Genomic DNA, 20,622 nt, shown 5'->3' with positions numbered 1-20,622 from the left:
TCTCTCTCTGTGTGTGTGTGTGTGTGTGTGTGTGTGTCTCTCTGTCTCTCTGTCTCTCTCTCTCTCCAACTCTATCTACTTCTTTCTCTCTCTCTGAAAGGAGTCTGCACATCAGAGAACAAAGGACATAATTTACTGAAAAGAAACAAGGCCATTTTTGGCCAAACACTTCTTCACTATACTCACAGAATCCTATTAACTACTATTTTTACTAGGTGGTAAACAAGCCATGAATGGTATATATTATGCATTCTGGTATAATATATCTACTAACAAATCTACACTATATGGTTGTTAGAGTATAAATATACTATATATGAACATATATACTATATTTATTATTGTTTGGAATCATTTTAGGCACAGTTTTCACATCATTTCCCTGAATTCTTGCTGCTGTCTTGCAAGGTGGAAATTACCACTGTTTTATAGATGAAGAAACGGAGGCTCAGCAAATACAAGAGAGATAAATCTGAACAGAGTCAACCGGTAATGCCTGATATAGCAGGGCTCCAAGGGAGCGTGTTGGGTTAACAGGTACCCTTATCATATATTGTCCATAAGGTTAAGTGTTCCTAATGCAGTATTTCTCTATGTGCAGCATGCTCACAGAGTCTAATTTAATTATTCCTAAGTAGAGATGAAGTTCATTGATCTCTAAGTAGCTTATGTTCACTGTGGAACAATTCAACAATGTTAAAAAGTAAAACTATTACAAATGTTTTCAGAACCTCAAGATAACCACTTGTTTGTGCTGTGGTATGTATCCCATTACAAATCTTTGTATGTAAAAGCATATATGTATATCCATGTTATATTTAAGTAGAATACTGATATAAATTTCATTACCTTTTTTCCCCTTAATTTATCTGTACTAGTCAACTTGACCCAATATAGAATCCCCTAAAAACTTAATTTCAATTGAAGGACTATCTACAACAGGCTTACCGATGGGCATATCTGGGGAGGATTGTCTTGATCACTAATTGATATAGGAAGACTCATCCCATTGTGGGTGGCACCATTCCCTAGGCTTGGCCTTGGACTATATAAAATTGAAGAAAACCAGCAAAGAAGCTGGTGAGGCAACATGGGTTCATTTGTTTTTCTCTGTTTTTGACTATGACTGCAAGGTGACCAGCTGTCTCAAACTTCTGTGATTTAACCACGTGATGGACCTGGAATTGTAAGCCAAGTTGCTTTTGATCAGGATATTTTTATTGCAGCAAATAAAGGTAGAATAGTATAGAACCTTATCTGCAGTGTTAAGGCATTTTAGGAGACAGATCACTTTTAGTGGTCAGTAGTATTTTAATGCCTGGATATGTAGTATCCAGTATCTCCCCAGTGGATATCTGAAATCATGGAACCTATAACTCAATGTCTTTTCCACATAACAAACTCTGTAGCCTTCATTTGCTCACTGTGAGGAGTGATAGCAAAGCTAACACAAATTCCTTGTTCCTCCTTCACAAGTTTGTGGGCAGAAGATCTGTCCTTACCACAGACTTTAGCAATCTCAATGTGTCTCGCCCTCTTCTTTTTATTGAGTTGGGCGCATTTATCTTTTTACCCGAAGGGTGCACTTTACAGCTTCTTGGCATGTCTGAGTTGCCAGCATCACCACTCTGTGCTTTGGAGTCATTATTAAATAAAACAAGGTTAATTGACCATGATAACCTTGATACCTGAGGTGCCTGGGTGACTAATGGAGGCTCGGCAGTGTGTGCAGCAGAGATGCTCTAGACCAGTGGTTCTCAACCTGTAGGCTATGACCCCCTTGAGGGTGGAACCATCCTTTCACAGAAACATATATCAGATGTCTTGTATGTATCTAAATTACAACTCATAACAGTAGCAAAATTATGGTTATGAAGTAGCAACAAAAGTCGTTTTATAGTCGGGGGTCCCCACAACATGAGGAACTGTGTCAAAGGGTCTCAGCATTAGGAAGGTTGAGAACCCCTGCTCTGGACAGAAGAGGGATGGGCATTCTGGTTGGGATAGAGAGGGTGATATGAGATCTCATTCTTACACTTGTAACAATACACCTTAAAACTTGTGAACTACTTGTTTCTAGAATTTTTCCACTTCATATTCTAGGTCAAGTTAGAGCTGCAGGAAGTGAAATTATAGACAATAGGACTGCTAGGTCATAGTGGGGTGTATGTGTCATTCCTAAAGTGTCGCTACTCTAGCCATTCATACTTCTTTTTAATTATGAAAATGTTTCTTTTCCATTCTGGCCAAGCTAAGATGTAGCCGGGAACCTCTAGGTTTTCATTTATATTTCTCTGATCACCAGATAGGTTGAATTTGTTCATCTCTTCACTGACAAGTATTTAATATTCCTTTGGTAAATTTTATTCCCTTGCTTTTTCTCGTTTCTTTCTTGGTCCCTAGAACAGTTTGAATAAGATATCCAGATCTGTATTGGCAGATACGTTGTGACAGAAGCAGCATCAAGATTGTCCGTCCTAACAGTCCAACTTTACAGATTGCGGGAGAGAGGAGGCAGCTCAGTATGTGTCAAGATTACAGCCCAGAGTTTTACATTTATTCATTAAGTTTTATTGACTCAAACACTACACCTCTGCCTCCTATAGACCTCCTAAAAGGCAATATTCTTCCCGTGTACCAGACATGTGTAGCATAGAACTCTTCCCAAGATTAGAATGCTTGAAGTTTCTTGTTTTTTTTTTCACTGTTTTTCCTGTGCAAGGTTTTCTTTGTTTCCAGAGAGATCAAAGGATGGATTGCATGGAGAAGGTCATTTAGCAAACATTTCTGGGGCGCTCATGTCTTTGGATGTGGGACCTTTGATAGACTTCAAAAGCTCAATGGCAGCTTCCTGGGTCTCTTGAATGGTTTTATACAGTAACACCAATTCTCCATTCTGTGCCTGATTGTGCACATGGTTTATGGGCTGATGTTTCCCATGGTGGATGAGGGCTCTTCCAAGAAGCTGCTCACAGCTCAAAGCCCCTCCTTTGGGAGGACATTTGGAAGCTACTATCTTGGTCTGATGCATGCTTGCATCTGTTTTTCTTGTGTGTTTTTCCAAAATGGGAATTGCATTTGTTTTCCCCCTTGGTTGCAAGGAAGGGCAAAATCTAAAATTAGGAATCCCGGTGAACAGAATGAACACTTGCCTCTCAACATTTTGTGTTTGCTTCTTATTTTTTGGTTTATTCTAGGAGAAAATAATTATTAGCATAAGGGCCAGGGGACCTGGCTTGAAGAAGCAATAATAGAAGTCAATTGGAAGACATGAACCAAGTGTGTGGCAGGGAGGCAGATAGGAAAACCATTTGAGTGCATTTATTGCTAATAGATGATTCCAGACTTCCTCTCTTAAAGGGGGACGTGTGGAAATCTGCTTGTCCGTTGTACAACACAGAGAGTGAGAGGGAGGGGACCCAAAATTTCTAAAGGGAAAAAAGCCAGGGCAAGTGAAGCAGGTGTTTCCTGCTGTCCGTTCCTCAGAGGAAAGCTCGGCCCTGGGAGGGAGTTTTCCACACCCTGCAAATTGAGGAAGCCATACTTTTCCATCAACCTAATTTAGCGCTCAGACAGGCAGCTGCCAACACAGCTTCTCGTCCTCTCCCTCCCCTTTCTCTTTTGCCCTGACTCTTCCCCCAGCCTCAAAGATGTGAGCAGCACATGGAAAGTCCATACAGATGTATCTCGTAGGTAAACCCAGCTTCCCTATACCCTTTGTCCCATCTACTTTTTTAACAAACCACCCCCAAATGCCCCAAACCAAATAAAATCAAATAATATAAAAACAAACTTGCCCACACCCATCCACCTTCATTTTCTTTCCCTGTTAGTATTTAATGTGAGCACTGGTATCCGTGCCCAATACACACCTTTCTTCACCCAAGGGAAAATAATAAGTAGGGGTGGTCCATTGCTGTGAGCTTGCACACAATGATCCCCAAAGTTACTGAGTAGTTCAATCCCGTCTCTCTGAAACCAGTGAGAAAACCAAGATATTCTAGACTTGGAAATCTTTGTTATGTCACTATGCCAGCTATCTCTGTGTGCTTGTCTACTTTTTCCCCTTCCCTTTCTTTCTCTTCCGTCCCTCCGCTGTGAATTTCTCCCTTTTCCTTCTAACAACAAGTACTCCAGAAGCAAAGTAAAAAAGCATGTGTGTGTGAATACGTATCATGAGCCCTCAAATCTAAAAACAACAGAAAAATTTAAAAATGTATCCTTAGATCTTTTTAGACTAGGGGGGGAGGGTAAAACAAAAGAAAATAAAACCCTGAAGCTAAGGATGAAGGGAATGAAGAAAGATGAAAATGAAAGAGAGAGAGAGAGAGAGAGAGAGAGAGAGAGAGAGAGAGAGAGAGAGAGAGAGAGAGAGGATGATCTGGGGGATTGAACGATGCAGAGAAAACACCGTATATCACCCAGATGTTTGTCTACTGCGGCCCAAACATCAGGCTTTGGGGAAACATTTGGAAGACACAATGCTCCTTTCACGGCAGACAACTGCTCGCGGCCCCATGCCCTCTCTCCCTGTGTGTGTGTGTCTACCCCTTTCATGCCTCTTTGTGGTCAAGTTATAAAGGCCTGTTTACTGGGTGGGATGACGTCACGCTGACCACAAAAGCTTATATTTCCTGCTACTAAATCCACAGCCCCTGCTGACGAAGCGGTCATTACAGAGCGAGCTTGTTCTGTCTAGGTCACTCTGAGTGGGGATAAAGGCACTGGGGCCAGGGGGCCTGTTGAGAGAGCACAGCCATTATTCCCCAGTGTGTCTGCTAGCCTGCTGATCCTCATCTTGTTGGAACTAAATGATGGAAATAGAAGAGCCTTTGTGCTTCCTGGGGCTCTTTCTCGGGAAGGATCGGGGAGCATACTGGGAGGTCACATGGTGGAGAGAAAGGAACAGATGAAATCCAGGTCGTTGATTTCCATCTCTCATTTCGATGCAGAGTGATTCTGCTTCTCAGCCTCTGGGTATGGCGGTCTCCATTTTCCTGAAGGAAAAAGGACTTCATGCAGGGACAGAAATTGATCACGTGATTGAAAGGGATGTGTTTTATTCCTCAGATGCAAACCTCATTTCTTCAAGGTTCTTACTGTACCTGAGACACATAGCAACTGCGGCTTCTCCATTTTGAAAATGTCAAAGGTAGCTTCTGGTTTGGAGAGTTATTTTTGTTTTGCTTATTTATTTTCCAGTCATCACTGGGAAAGAGTTTCTCTTTGTTTTCGACAGTTTGATGCATATCTGTGCCATGTGTTGTGTTTATATTTGCCCTATTACCTTCTTGTATGCCCCTTCCTTTCACCTGGGGCCCCTTATTCTGCCCACGTTAGTCTCCTAATGTCTACACCATTAAAGAAAACATCTTCCCGCCTCCCAATAATCATTGGCAGTCTTTAACTTCTCAGAAGGAGACTAGAGCTCTATGATGCCTCCTACATCCAGAATAAGAAGTTGGAGGCCCAATCTTAGGCAGGTGTCTTGTGGCAATGTCAAGCCTTGACACACGATTATAGAGTTAGATGCAAGAGGAAACTTGCCAACCGGAGTCTAAGAAGCCACACCAAGTATTTAGAGCGGGAGAGAGGGATGGGCCAGGACCAGGAGATACCGTGGACGCAGTGGCATTGGGGCAGGTCGGGCAGCATGCAAGATTTCAACAGCCGGAGGTAGATTAAAGTTAACAGTGTGGCGAGTCCCACCCAAGAGCCCCTGTGTGTCATCTGACATCACAGCGGCATGCAGCACATCCAGTGGGACTTGTGTCATTGGCCTCTGGCATCTGAACTGCAGATGAAACAAAATTACGCAGCTACAGCTTTTGAATATTTCAGACAACCCAACTAATTTCAACATTGACGGATGCAGAAAACCACTGTTTAGCCAAGATAATGTGGAATTTTCCTAGCCTCAGTTCTGAGCTTAGACAAAGGGCTCAAATTCCCACATTTTCTTCTTCTTTTTTTTTTTTTTACTCACCCCTCTGTCCCATCCTGAAGGACTATTATGCCCACAAACCTCAAAAGGACATTGGAACCAGTCTCCCTGGTGGCTGGAGAAAGGCTGTTACCGCTTGCCATATAACACAGGTGATTGGGATAATTATTTGCCTGGCCTAGTTGCATACAGGTTCCTGTGGACCAGGTTTATTTAGGTTGGTACTCTATGGAAACAAACACTTGGAAAACTTCCATGTTCCTTTTACCCTGTGTGCCTACCATGCACCGACTGGAGGAGGTATGTTTCCTGGCAAGGCTCCTGGCTAACTTCGGGGGCCTCTGCTAGGAGCCTCTGTGTGGTCTAACACTCCAGTCATTTCTCCTGATCTGAAGGTGGAGCACTTGGTATGTTTCTGCAGTTTCCCATGAGCTGCCATGGCCTGCCACAGACATTAGCTCTGTTAACCACATTTTCCCTGGAGCACACTAGATGAGCCGCTGGCAGAGACGATAACCAGCATTTTCATTTCCTAATTTAAAAACGCCCGTGTTTGGCAAAAGAGACAAGACAAGCCAGAAAGGCAGCTTCAGATTGCCCCCGTAGGGAGATGGTCCTGGGTCTCCTCCATTGGGGTGTTTGAGGGAACCCCAGAAGATGAAGTGACTTTCAGAGAAGATGGGCATCACCACTGTCACCCTCTGGAAACAGCGCTAGGAGAGAGAATGTCACAAGTTGAAGTATTCTATTGAGCTAATAAACGAGTCAAGAAACAGCGAATATAAAGAAATTGATAACCAGAACTCAGGAAAAAAAGGAGATTTTAAATTGGCCAGCTAAATAGTAGAAGCAAAGAGAGTTGACTGAAGCCAAGTTGAGAATCCATGATATTGTCACCAGACTCTGCACACCTAACATGAAAAAGAATGTCACCCCACAGGCAACGCCAGAAGGAGATCAACCCCCAGGGAGAAGAGTGGGAACGGAGCCAGAAAGCAAAACTTGAGAGCAGGGCAAAGAATGAACGCACAGAACCCATAGCCTAGGTCAACATTTAGGAAGATGGGACGACAGTAGACACTAACATGTGAATCAGGACATGTCTGCACACATACGGGGTCTTTCAGTGTAAACGCGTATGAAAATAACACACTCTTCTCCAAGAAGTAAAATGCATGCTTTTTTTTCCAAAGTGAAAAAAATAAAACAAAACTGGAGGCCATTAGTCTAGAACCCAGAGTGAAGATTATTTAATTAAAACTAGGGATGGGAAGCATGTGTCTTAATGATTAGGAGGGACGACATGAAGTTGCTCATATATTCATTGCCTCCAAAGAGATAAACACTGCTTTGGAAAAATGACGACTTCACTTTGTTCCTGTGGCTGCAATAGTCTCTGCTTTGACCTATTATATAATTTATTTCTGTAACGCACAGTCTGATGCTATCTATTAATCTCTACTTATCTACCCACCCATTCATCTTCAGTGGGAAGAATATTTTTGGCGTGATTATGGTAACAAAGGAATCATTTTCTATACAATATTAAATGTAACTGTTGAAAGAGAAAAGAAAGTCTGTCTTCATTCCTAGATGTGATTTCCATGATCCCAAGGAACATTCTTGACTGATTATTTTTCCCCATGTTGATTCACATTTGGCTGAACTAGCATGATTGGCTCTTTTGAATTTGGAAAGGCATGTCTTCACTGATCCAAATAATCTGTTTGTTGATTTTACTCAAACTAATCTATTGATTGAATTTCTTGCCATTGTTTTCAAGTGGAATGCTAATGGTCCAGCCTGTTCTGTGTTTCGAAGAGGTTTGCAAGTGTGGGTTCATTAGCCCGAGACCAGTTTTCTGGAAGGCTTATGAGGTTACAGCACTTCAGGAGTAGAGAAAATGAATAGCTTGGGTGACACCCAGTGTAAATCCCAGACTAGGGAGAATCTTGTGACCAGCAGGAGTCTCGCTGACTGTGAGGTTTTCCAAAGCAGACGTAGAAGGCTCCCATCTGCCCAACTCTAATGTTTACTCCTGCTGCGCCCCGCTGTTGACAACGCTTTTTAAACTTACAGCCTAAAGTACCACCCGACTTTTTCTTAAAACTTTGAAAATGGACCTGACTCCGTTTCATTATCTTTCAAAACGTATGTGAATTCTACTGTTCTTAGCATAACCCACACATGCCAACTGAGTGTGTGTTTCCTGGTCAACTTAGTACACCACCCGTGATTACAGAGTGCCTCTAACACCGCCCTGAGGACACACTGCGCATGTGGCTATGTACTACTCTCAGAGTCAGTGCTATGCCAACACTAACCCTTGCTTTGTTCTTCAGGTGATAAGGACAGAAGACCCATATAGTGGTCTAGCGCCCTCTTGTGGCTGTCAAACTGAGGCTTTTGAGCTTTGGAGCTACTGGTCAGTCGGATCAAAGATCTGCTACAAAGCACAAGTACGCGAATGTCTGCCTTCTTCCATTAAAAATATGACAAGGATCTTGTGAAGCTAACTCACTGGCGGCAAATCCACTCTACTTGGTGGCAAATCCACTCTGAGCCACGAAGGACCCTTTAGAGTGTGGAGATCAACTAGGTGTGAGAATTTAACAGGGACCTTTGGAGCAAATGCACTCCACACACACGGTGTAAGCCAAATCAACGATTGAAATCTCTTCACCAATTTGAGGATAACTTGCAATTTTTCCATTCACCCTTACCTGAACCCACTCATTCACTGACTCCCAGTCCTACTTGGTTTCAAGCCATTTCACATATTTAATCAGAAAGCAGGAGAATTAGGATAATATGATAAGTGATCTCAAAAGTTGAACTCAATAAGCATGTGAATGAACCCCAAATGGCTCCGGTGAAACACAAGTGAATGTTAGCCCTGATGGTTTACTGCAAAGAAACGTGTGTCAATGATCACCATGGTGTGAGGCTGGGCTTCTGGTCCCTTGATAGTCAGGAAGAGATGGATCAGTTTGAGTATGTAAATAGTACAGGAACATTTTTTTCTTTGAACTACATTATCTTTAATAAAATTCCTAAATTTGTGGCACCTTTGGTATTTCGTAAGTTTATTTAAGGAAGAGCAGCTTTCTCTTACTGATCAAACCCTTCCAGCAGTCAAGTCCTCTTGAGTTTTTAATTTTAGAACCTTTCCAGTTTTTGCACATTCATAACTATCATAACCACCTCTGGGAAATCATAACGTGTGTGTGCACACGTATGTGCGAAGTTGTGTGGCATATGCAAATCATATTCATAGCTTTTCTGCTTCTGATTTTCTAGAGTATAATAGGACCGTTGGCAAAAATCCATCTTCCCTGATATTCTCTCAGTAAACTGCTTTTCTCTACAACGAACTTTTTATACATCCATGCCTAGTTGCATGTGATGTCAGCTCACACCCTGGAAAGCTATGTACTCATGTTTAATTCTAATTATACGACATAGAATGCGCAGAGGATCACATTTACTAAAGTCTATTACTCACAGCACTGAGAAATGAAGGGCCAAAAAAAAAAAAAAAAACCAAAGTTGAGAAGAGTGTTTGCGAATAGTAAGGGCCTTGCAATTTCACTCCCAGGTTGTAGGAACAATAGGATTGGTTTCAATTTAAGCTGGGGGTGGGGGCAGTGGAGATGGCGTGTGTGGCTTTCCAGTTTGATCTGGCTTCTTCCAAGAAGAGGAGTGATAGCGAAAGTAGGGATTGACTTGGGTTTTCTTTATATATATATTTTATCATGATGGTCTCTTTTCTTTGTGAACTCTGTATTAAACCTTAGAAAAACAGCTGACTCAGCATGATGGGGGCAGGGGGCTCAAGCTAATCTAAAACTTGAACAGGCTCCCGAGTCCTGCAGTAAACTACAAGTCCAAAAATCAGGACTCAGGAGCCTGTTCTTCGCTTTATCTCTTCACAGGAAGCTACAGCACTCTAATTTCATTCAGACCGGGGAAGGGTTGGGGTGAGCATCTTCTTTGGGAAAAGATGATTCATCCTTACAAGGTTGAAACTTGGACTTCAAGAGACGTTGGTTTGAATTTTTGCTTGTTTTCCTCATAATAGTTCACCCACCTTCAATTTGGCAGAAGAATTAATAGCCCGTGTGATAGACCTTGCTGACAGCCCTGGGCTATAACGGAAGAATTCTTTCTCCATTTCCTCTCTATGGGAAAGTCACACAGAACTGTCACCAACCTGTGAAATAAACCACCCACCTGGTCATGAAACCATTTCACAGCCAGGAACTACAGCCCTATTCAGCCGTGCCATATGGGAAGCAGAGAGAGCTTTTCTCCATATGGGTCCGTCACACATTAATAGGGGACATTTGCTCTATGTTTCAGCCAAATGCCTGGACTTTTCTGAAACACATGAGAAGATGATTTGGGTTTAACATGCTAAGTACTTAGACATGAACTCTGTAAAATGAATCAAAACTCAAACCATGCTGGATCATACCATCCCTGCATCGGTGGAGAGATGTGGCATGCTGGTTTCTTTAAAGAGAAAAATACCTCAAAGTTTTAGAGAGAGCACGGGTTTTAATTGCCACTGTGTGGCATAGCCACAGAACACGAAGTGCTTGAACAGGGTAGAGTATTAGAAATGATCTCCAGTGCACGTGTGTGTGTGCACGCACATGCATGCGTGTGTGCGCACATGCGCGCACATACACAAACACACGCACACGCGCATGCACACACACACACACACACACACAGCCTCATTTTCCACTTGAAAACTGAACTTTTGAGAGAGATGGTGATTCATTTGAGAGCACTCAGGTAAGTTGTAGCTTGTAGGATTGGATTCTGATCTTGTCCCAATTCTTTCCCATGATGCTCCCTTACAACATATTTTTGTCTCTGAGTCATTGCTAGGTTTCTTATCCATTTCTCATATATTTAGTGAGCAAATCATTAGGATGCCTTGCTGCATTTCCTTCGGTGATAATCTTCTCCATACCCTAACTCTTCTTTATCCACAGGCATTTGTATTCATCATTCTGAAGTTAGATTATGGGGCAAGGAGACACAGTCTCAAATACGCAGCAAAGACCTGCAGCCTGTTCCCTAATTCTTCATCAAATGATATAGGAAATATTTTTTTTAACTAACAACCAAAAGAACAGGTTGTAAAGCAAAGGGTCTATATTTGTTGCATTGTAGCCCTTTACGTATGAAACATTTATACATCCTCTGCCCCCCACTCTCAAAATCTTTCTGTTCCTCTTTACTCGGTGTTCCCCAAGACTCATATGAAAGGATTACTTTGTAGAGTTACCAGCTGGGGCTAAATCCACCAGAGTCACTTGTTCTCTGCATGCTGACCATGGTAGATTTCTGCAGACTCCTCTATCTCCCACAAAAAGAAGCTTCTCAGAAGAGGACTGAGAGGTACACTTATCTACGGGTATAAACATTTAGAATGCAGTTTAAAAATTATATTGGCTGCCTGGCACTAGTGGTGCACACATTTAATCCCAGCACACAGGAGGCAGAAGAAGGTGCATCTCTGTGAGTCTGAGGCCAGCCTGGTCTATAAGAGCTAGTTCCAGGACAGGCTCCAAAGCTACAGAGAAGCCCTGTCTCAAAAAGCCAAAATAAAAAACAAAGATCATATTGGCTCAGGAAAATAACAGGAATAGGTTCTCCATTGCGATTTATGACTGCTCCAGCCATGTGCGGTTGAATGGGTTTCTAGGACCAGGCATGAGTTCTTCCCTATTAAACAGACCTCATAGTCCAATTAGACAATTGTTAATGGCTGTGGAGATAGAAGTGTCCTATTGTATTGTTGGGAATATCTTGCAGGACCAGTCACTGTTGTGGTTCCTAGGCTTCCCAGTTAGGTGGACTGCTGATTGATTTTCTTCCTTGGCACCTCACATCGCGCATTCAGATACAATAAGAGTCTCCAAAGCAAGAAAAACAAAAGTAGTTGAGGAGAGATAGATACACAGCCATCATTGATGTTCTTCTCTAGGAAACAAGAGAGAATTTTCTAAAGGTTTTTCTGGATGGATTTCTGCATCTTTCTGTGGAAACAGAGTCAGACTATCCTCCTGTTATGCTGACACATGCTTCTGAAACAAAGTCTAAGAGAAAAGGTAGCTTGCACTAGCAAAACATTTGATTTTATTATAATTTGCTATTTATGAAAATCTAGGCTGTACTTTAGTCTTGACATCAAGATAATAATTGCCTGCTTCTCAAGAGTATGACCACTCAAATATACAGAGATTCTTTCTTCTTGTGAGAACAATTAAAGTTCAGGGATTGCTTTATTGAGACATTTTCTTTATTAGAGATTCTCCACAACATGACTTTTAGGAAGCCTAGACTCTGTGGATTATCCAAAAATTACATTATCAAGTTATTTCCACAAATTAGGAATTCCTATAATAACTCATGTAAGGTTAATGGAAGCAGGAGGAACGCTATGATGGCAGAGGGGAGAACCGTGGTAGTGGAAGTAAGCCCTATGCACAATAGTCCAAGCTACGTGTTCACAGGTGTGTGTGGGGGGGTACATTAGTGTGCATGGTGCATGTGCGTGTGTGTGTGTGCATGTGCATTTGTGTGGTGCATAATGTGCGTGTGTGTGTGTGTGTGTGTGGTACACTAGTGTGCATGGTGTATATGCGTGTGTGTGTGCATGTGTGCCACATACTACAGCATGAGCATGAAAGTTGGAGGACGGTTTGAGGGAGCTGGTTCTCATCTTCTACCCTGGGTTCCAGAGATCAAATCCCGTTGCCAGGCAATTGCTTTTACCTGCTGAGCCGTCTTACCAGCCCAGCTTATTATTGGCACCATGTTCACCCACTGGTGTTGCCCTTGGCAGAGGTGCTTAAACAGATGAAGTGAACCAAGGGTTTGGAACCATCCATGACACTCCCATTAACAGGATGTGGCAGTGGTGGAAACAGAGCCCTCGCTCAAGCGGTGCTTTGGTTTAGAAAGTAAACAGTCCCTCCATGGAATCCTGTCTTGGGAGCAGACGAGTGATAACATTCCAGGACCTGATTTTTCAAGTCACATCTGCCTCCCTCACTTCTGACAACGGGGCTTAGAGAGGTTAAGAGAGAGACCCTGTGTAAGGCCGCACACCTCATTCCACACGGCCGTGTCTATCAGCAGGGCTGTCTTTCCTGCCGTCCACAAAGAAAACAGTACGGTCATCAGTGGCCAAAAAAGATCCATGAACTGTCAGGATGAATAGATAGCTAATAGCAGGGGAGAAACAGAAAGACAGCTTGTCTGGAATCCAGCTTTAAAACACATCCTGTCCCCTCCAAAAAATACAGGGAAGCATAGTCCAAAATAGTCTTTCTCAACTGTCCAATTGCATAGAGATCAAACAGACTGAACGTCAACTGTCCATGGCTGAGGGTCCTTACATTCTGAAGTCCGGAAAGCTGCAGGATGCCAGTTTTAACATTTTTTTTTTTTTTGCCACATCTGTTTGGCTCTCTGAGGGGCTTTGGAGCAGAAGGACTCACAGACACAGGTAAAAACAGGAAGACACAAACTGTAGCGTCAGCTCCATCTCATTCCACCTGTGACACCTTCTGCCTGCCACCCACCCTCTCAGAGCTCATTGCATTTACTTATAAAAGCCACGCCACCCATCTTGCAGGATGTTTGCAAGGAGTAAACCAATTGGAGGGCTTGACAGCATCTGGAACAAGTTGAGAGAATAGGTGACGGAACGGCCATCTGCGGTCCCCAAGGGTATTTCCCGGCAGTGTGAGTCATTTCCCTCCACTTTCTGCACTCCAGCTTCCATTGCCCCCATATTTGTTCACTGTAAGTGAATTCACCTTAGAAAGAAACACCCTGGATGGGAGAGTATGAAATTAAGGCATGCAATCACCAAACACTACGGGATGTGACTTGTCTCCTCTCACGCTCACTCAGTGTGGCTTTCTAGAATTCAGAACATTGCTATTTGATAACTATACTCCTTTCATCACAGGCAACCTCTCATTTTAATAGAGTCCGATTTATCACAATGCAGGGCATCATATCTTTCTCACTATTTTAGTGAGAGAGAATTCTGGAACACGTGCTCAGTTTAACTAAACAAGTAAATTTAATATCAAAATTGCTAACTATGAGAGGTAATAAATAGATAAATTCATTTATTTACCATGCATGATTTGTACATGTATCTGAATATTATGGTATGTTATATATAAATATGTATTTTATTTATTAATTAATAATAATTTTCCACTCATTTCCATATCTAAGAACGAAGGAAATAATAATACACATCTCACAGGATTACCAGTTTTAAAAGATGTGGAGTATGTAAAGTACTCTTTATAGGGGCTACTGTGGTTTGAAGGAGAAATATCCACATTTGTCTCATTTGAATTGTCACAAGACTAAGACTCAAAAGCCAATCTAAACCCACCTGTCTGTTCTTAGTCGGATGCTCAATGCTTATCTTTAATTTTCTATTTTTTTATTTTTTAAGGTGAAAAGAATGTTTTAACAAAAACATTTTCAATAAAAATTCTTCCAAGGTGACAGCCAGGACTTCCCATCACGGAAAGCTATTCCTTATCCTACGTTAACATCTATGCTGTGGCCTGAAGCTCTGCGGCGTGTATCAGAGCCAGGGTGCCTGGGGACTTCTGCCTTCTCCTTCAGCATCTCGGATATTTTCATTTGTTTCAAGCACACTCTTTACTTACATCATCTGTTTCTAATTACTGGTCTAAACATAAGTTTAGCTTTGCTTTACATTTTTTAAACATTTTAAAGGTAGATGAATTACGGCAGGAAAATGACTGAAGCTGTTCTCCACACTTGCGTTGTCAGGGAAACAATGACATCGGGGGAAGGACGTGCACAAGGGAATGCCTAAAAAGCGGCACATTAAGTCAAACACAGTCAGGAAATGAAAGCTGAGGCGAATTGTGGAAGGCAATGTCCCCTTTTCCCATTCCAAGGGGAAGAAAAACACATTCTCTTATGCAAAAGTATGGTTTGTATAACAAGCAACTCAAAATGTACTTGGACATATGTACAAACACACACACACACACACACACACCCATCCAGAAGGGTAGTTGTAGCATTCATCTTGGATGTGGGTACAAACACACCATCAGTGAGGTAGGTGTATCAGTTTGCTGGGAACTGAACACACAACACTCACACACACACAAATCAATTAGGTAGGTGTATCAGGTAGCTGGGATCTGAACACACAACACTCTCTCTCACACACACAAATCAGTGAGATAGGAATACAGTTACTTTTGTCTCGTCACAAATCACCCCAATACTGAGGTGTTTAAAACAATCATTTATCCAGCTTCTGATTCTTCGAGTAGAAATCCTCATAGCGGTATACAAGATAATACTGCTGGCGTTGTTGGGATCTCTCATAAAAGTATGGCGGCACTTATAACATAATAGCTCGGGGTTTGCAAAAACAGAAGCTACAAGACCTCTTGGTGACTGGACTCTCAAGTCTTGGTGACAAGACATCTTGATGACTGTAGCAATGGCAGTTTCACCCGTTGGAGGCAAAGCTTAGTGAGTCCAAGTTTGGGCTGTAGAGATGAGCATTGCAGAAGGAAGGGCATGCTCGCCAGGATCTATTAGATCTGGTTTTTGGAAACCAACAATTATGTTCCCTGTGTTGAAACAAAATTTGTCCTCCTTATCTTTATTCCGCTTATTCTGTGTAACACAAAGTAAGCCCATTTCTATTGCAGATCTTTTTACTAAAGACCCAGTGTAAATGCTCTTGGTTTTCACTCAACTATGACTTGAGGGACGGTACAGTTTGGAGTTTTACAGCCACCATGATAATTCTTACAAAGATTCACTTCATTTTGTCACTGAGAGCTGAGGCAGAGGTACTCAGTCCTGATCAAGAGGAAAGTAGCTAATAGGCAGAATAACGCCCCCTAAGATATTCATGTCTTAATCCCTGTGAATCCCTAAATGAATGTGTGTTGTGTGCATGTGTATTTGTGTAGTATATATACACGAGTATTATAATGTTAGATGGTAAAGGAGCTTTGCAGATAGTTTTAAGGTGAGAGGTGTCTCGAAGAGTTACAAATGGTTCCTCCAGCAGAGAGAAGCGATGTGAGGACTAGACCTGCCGCTCACGGCCAGCTTTGAAGGTGGAAGAAAGGGACCATATGACTGAGGGCTGGGGAAGTCTCTAGGAGCTTGAGATGCTCCTAAGCTTATAGACAGCAAGAAAACAGGCACCTAAGTACCTTAAATTCAAAGAACAAAATTCCAACAACAACTGGAAAGGAATTGGATTGCCCCATGAAGCTCTCCGGAAACATCAGTGACTGGGCAACTAAATTTCAGCCCAGTAAGACCCGCGCTGCACTTCTAACCCCACCCCCCACCCCGAACTGCAAGGAAACCAGTTTGCATTGTCTGAAACCCTATGTGCTTGTGATAATTTTGCATGGCAGCAATAGAAAATGAATGCAATTTATTTGATAGTTGATGAACAGAAATACAGGCACCATGTTTTCAGAAAGACATGGACTTGCTCGGCCTCCTGGACAGCTGGACCGCAGATCCCGCCGGTTACACTCACCAGAACACGGCCTCCTGGACAGCTGGACCGCAGATCCCACCGGTTACACTCACCAAAACACCATCTTCTCCTCATCAGCCCCTGTGATTGTGCATATTTCCCCTTTACTAAGCAAATGCGAAATAGTATGTTGAGCCTGGTTCATTTTCATCCCTACCGGCAATTATCCTTGCAGCGTGTCAAGACATTTTGGAGTCCTGTTTATGTCATCAAATGGTAATCCATCAGTCAACATATCCTAAAGGGAATCCTTCTGCCACCCTATGGTAACACTGTTTTTCTACCTGTGGTATTCCCATGCTGCCCTGACCCCTGCTTTCAAAATCTTTATGTTTTTCAAGGTGCAGATTCAATCCCATGTCTCTTATGGAGCAGTGTCCCATAACCCTGGCCAGAAGCAATCTGACCACTGGTCAACTCCACATGAGTTTGCCATCTGTGGTGCTGATGTGGGGTAGGAGCACTTAGATGGTAAGTATTCAACTTTCTTCTTAAAGTGTAGTCCTTTTGAAGACAAGGATTGTCTTTTATAATTTTATATTCCCTAAAGCCATGCTGTCTAATGTAACAGTTGCTTTATGTAAAATAAAAATCCATTTAGCAGGTCCTGTTTCAGTCAAGATGCAGGACTCTAGAACAATCATTTTTAATGGAAGTGCTTTGAGAAAGATACGTAAACAGGCAAGTACTCAATACTCACATACACAAATACACAACGTGTTACCCAACGTTTCAGAGGTTCTTCTGAGGGAAAATGATGGCTCAGAGCAATGTTTGTATAATTTTTGCTGTGCCATCTGCTTGAATTCATGAACATATTTCATCTTGGATTCCCGGAGAAGAGTTGGGTTTTCAACTCAAAGAACCTAGCACAGTGCCTAGGACAAGGATGTGTTGGGCAATCTGTTCAATCGGTTCATGAGGTTTTCTTCACACATGATACCAGGTACTATCTTAGCCCTGCGTTCTCCTGTTCATTCAATGCCACAGCAGTGTGAGCAGCAAGTATTAGTGAGAATGGGAAACGAATTAGCTAGGACAATACCAACTGTCAACTGTAAGAGATCCGCAACTCATGGAAAGAAATTCAGAGGGCAAGTATTTAGAAGTGGGATTCTATCATGAGGCTTATATACATGTATTGTCGTATATATACATATATATATATATACACACACATATATATGTATATATATACATGTTTTTGTGTGTATGTGCATTTATATGCACATATGCAAGTTTTTTGCAGCTCCTAACTGCTGACTCTGGCTTGCTCCTATGAATGTCACAAGGAGGCTGCCTTTATTCAAACCACAACTTCCAGCAGAACAATAGTCTGTGTCATGAAAGAAATGAGCTCTTTCTTATGGACCTCCCAGAAGACTCCTCTCCATAGTTAGTATCTTACTATGCAAGGATACATACCCACCCCAAACCAATCAGTGGTAAGGTGGCGGGATGTGTGAGGTGAAACACAGGACTGTGGGTAAGAGTGTGGCTCCTGATCCACGGTGGGGGTCTGTTAGAGAGAAACAAAGGGGTGAAAACTGGAGAGAAAGCTAACCGAAGTACCGGTTGTGATTGTTAATTCACCAAACCCAAACTTTATGCATATATACAATGCGTGTATACATTCTCCCGTTTCTCCTAACATCTTGATGTGGGTTCCCTTCTCTAGAGCCACCCATGCTACTCTTGAAAGCTGTTGGGAAACTGAAAATTGCTTCCTGCTTTTACATCGTGGTATATACTAAAACGAAGCAGCAGGCAAGCGCTCACACTGCGCGTAGCTCTGGCTCGCCAGCCATAGTTTTTGAAAATAAAGAATCTATGTGAGATGCCAGCTCCTAGAGTCTCTACCCTGTGTCAGGATTTGTTTCTCTGCCTTCCAAGTGGACAGTGATGGCTTATGGCTCAGATGAAGGACTTGAAATTGGATTGTTGAACCAAAACAGACATTTCGCCTTCCAGAGTCAAGATGTTTATTCCACAATTGAAATTTAACTTCTTTTTTTTTCCCCAATTTCCAAAGAAACTACAAAATAGAATGTATGAGCTGAAGAATTGGGAGTGGAGTGTATAAAGAGAGAGTTGAGGAAGATCAGTAGATCAATTCCTTTATTTTTAATCTTAATTTAATGACAAATCAAGACTTAGGTTACCCTCAAATCCTAACTCTTGCCTGCATTTTGGAATATGTTCTATACTTTCAAATTCACTTTTAGTTTCTCTATGCTTAATTCTCAACGTTGATATGTAAGGGAGGTAGAAGTCTGTGTGCTTCCCTCATCAATGCAGAAACTACATTTCAGATGTTGACCAGTTTGCCCTAAGTCATAAAACATGTTAGTGGCAAAGTGAATCCTGGCAGTGAGATACCCTCATTTTTAAACTTTGTTTCTTCGAATTACAAGTAGCTACCTGATAACACGTCCCTCCTTTCTGCCAGTTAACTGAGAGAATGGCTCACTTAGTGCTGGGGGTTAGAAAAACACATGTTAGATCATCACAGGCACCAACCAGCTGTCCCACTGCAGGTCTGGGCCTTTGGTAATAGACGCTAGACAAAGAGAGGATCCTTTCACTCCTGTGTAGAGGGGAATATTGTCTATGCAGGATGGGCTGACCCAGGAGAAACTTAGTGATGTACTTGAGTTGAGACAGAGGGAGATGAATAAAGAATTCCAACGAAATTCAAAGCTAGATGGTTTTCTGGAACATTCTGTGAGCCCACAGCCCTCTGGACCTATGTGCTACACACATTCAGATGAGTGTTTTCTTCCTTCTTTGGTCTGTTCATTCCCTGGCCACTTCCACATGGCCAAGGTCCAGCCAAGCTTCTTTCTCCTCAGTGGTGACAGGTCTTACCTCCAAGAGTCCTTACTCTGAGTTTCCATAGTCTCCATCTTGTAATGAGTGATTTTGCTGCTTTCCTTAGCTCCCCAGGAGAGCACAGCTGCAAAATACATTCAGATGATTGCCCCATGGAATGCCACAGGCTACCACCCTGGCAGCAGACCCTTCCTACTCCATCCACAAGATCTGCTTGCCTGTCTTCCTGAAGCCACCCCGTATACAGCTCCCATTTTTCATTCTGGACCTGGAAAGGGCTGAGCAGCAAATTAGGTGATATTCTTAGGTGTGTCCTCATCTCCCTTCCTCTCTTCGCTCTCCACTTTTGCCTAGAAAACATTCTACCTTGATCCAGGCCTGCTCTTGGTAGACGATTTTGGTAGATGCACTTGGAATCTCAGCCCCAGGCAGGTGGGGACAGGTTGATCTCTGGGTTCTCTGTCCATATATATCACTTAGCCTTCTTAGTGAGTCTCAGGTCAATAAGAGACCCTGTTTTTAAAACAAAGATGGCAGGAGGTATTTGAGGGATAGCATCTAAGGCTATTCTTTGACTTACACGTACACACACACACACACACACACACACACACACACACACACACACAGAGGCAGGCAGTTGGGCAGACTAACAGACAGAGAGGAGAAGGTATCAACCTGTGGTGGAAGCTTCTAGTTTGTCTGCATATCTACAGGACATCTGAGTTCCCACACAGCACACATTGTATGACAAAGTAGCAGTGAAAGCAAAACCAGCAAAACTCCCTATCTAACCATGGCATCTAACAGTCACCACAGTGATACAACATCCTGCCTTCTTCATCAGAGCATAGCACTTGGCCCTGCTTCTCAGGCTAAGTCTTCCTTGCCTTTATTCTTTTAGGAAAAACAGTCTTCTGGCAAAGCACCCTTCCAGCTGTCTGTAGTCACCTCATAGATGATGGACAGCACATCTTCCTAGCCAGCTGTTTTGGTAGGTTTTTGTTAGAGCATTTTGTTAGCTAGGTTTCTAGCATCGCATTGACACTGCTCCAAGGTGGGATGTCTCCCCCCAAACATTCGTTGATTACCTTTCATGCTTAGATCATGTTGTATGAAGCGTCATGTTGAGGTCTCCAGGAACATGGCATTTGCATGCTTTTTCTCCTTGGGACATTCCTGAACACTCTTTAATGAGCAGGTCTTAGTCTTTTTTTTTTTTTTCTTTTTTTTG

Source organism: Microtus ochrogaster, linkage group LG4 (genome assembly GCF_000317375.1).
Source record: "Microtus ochrogaster isolate Prairie Vole_2 linkage group LG4, MicOch1.0, whole genome shotgun sequence".
Classification (NCBI taxonomy): Eukaryota; Metazoa; Chordata; class Mammalia; order Rodentia; family Cricetidae; genus Microtus; species Microtus ochrogaster.
This window is presented reverse-complemented; position numbering follows the sequence as displayed.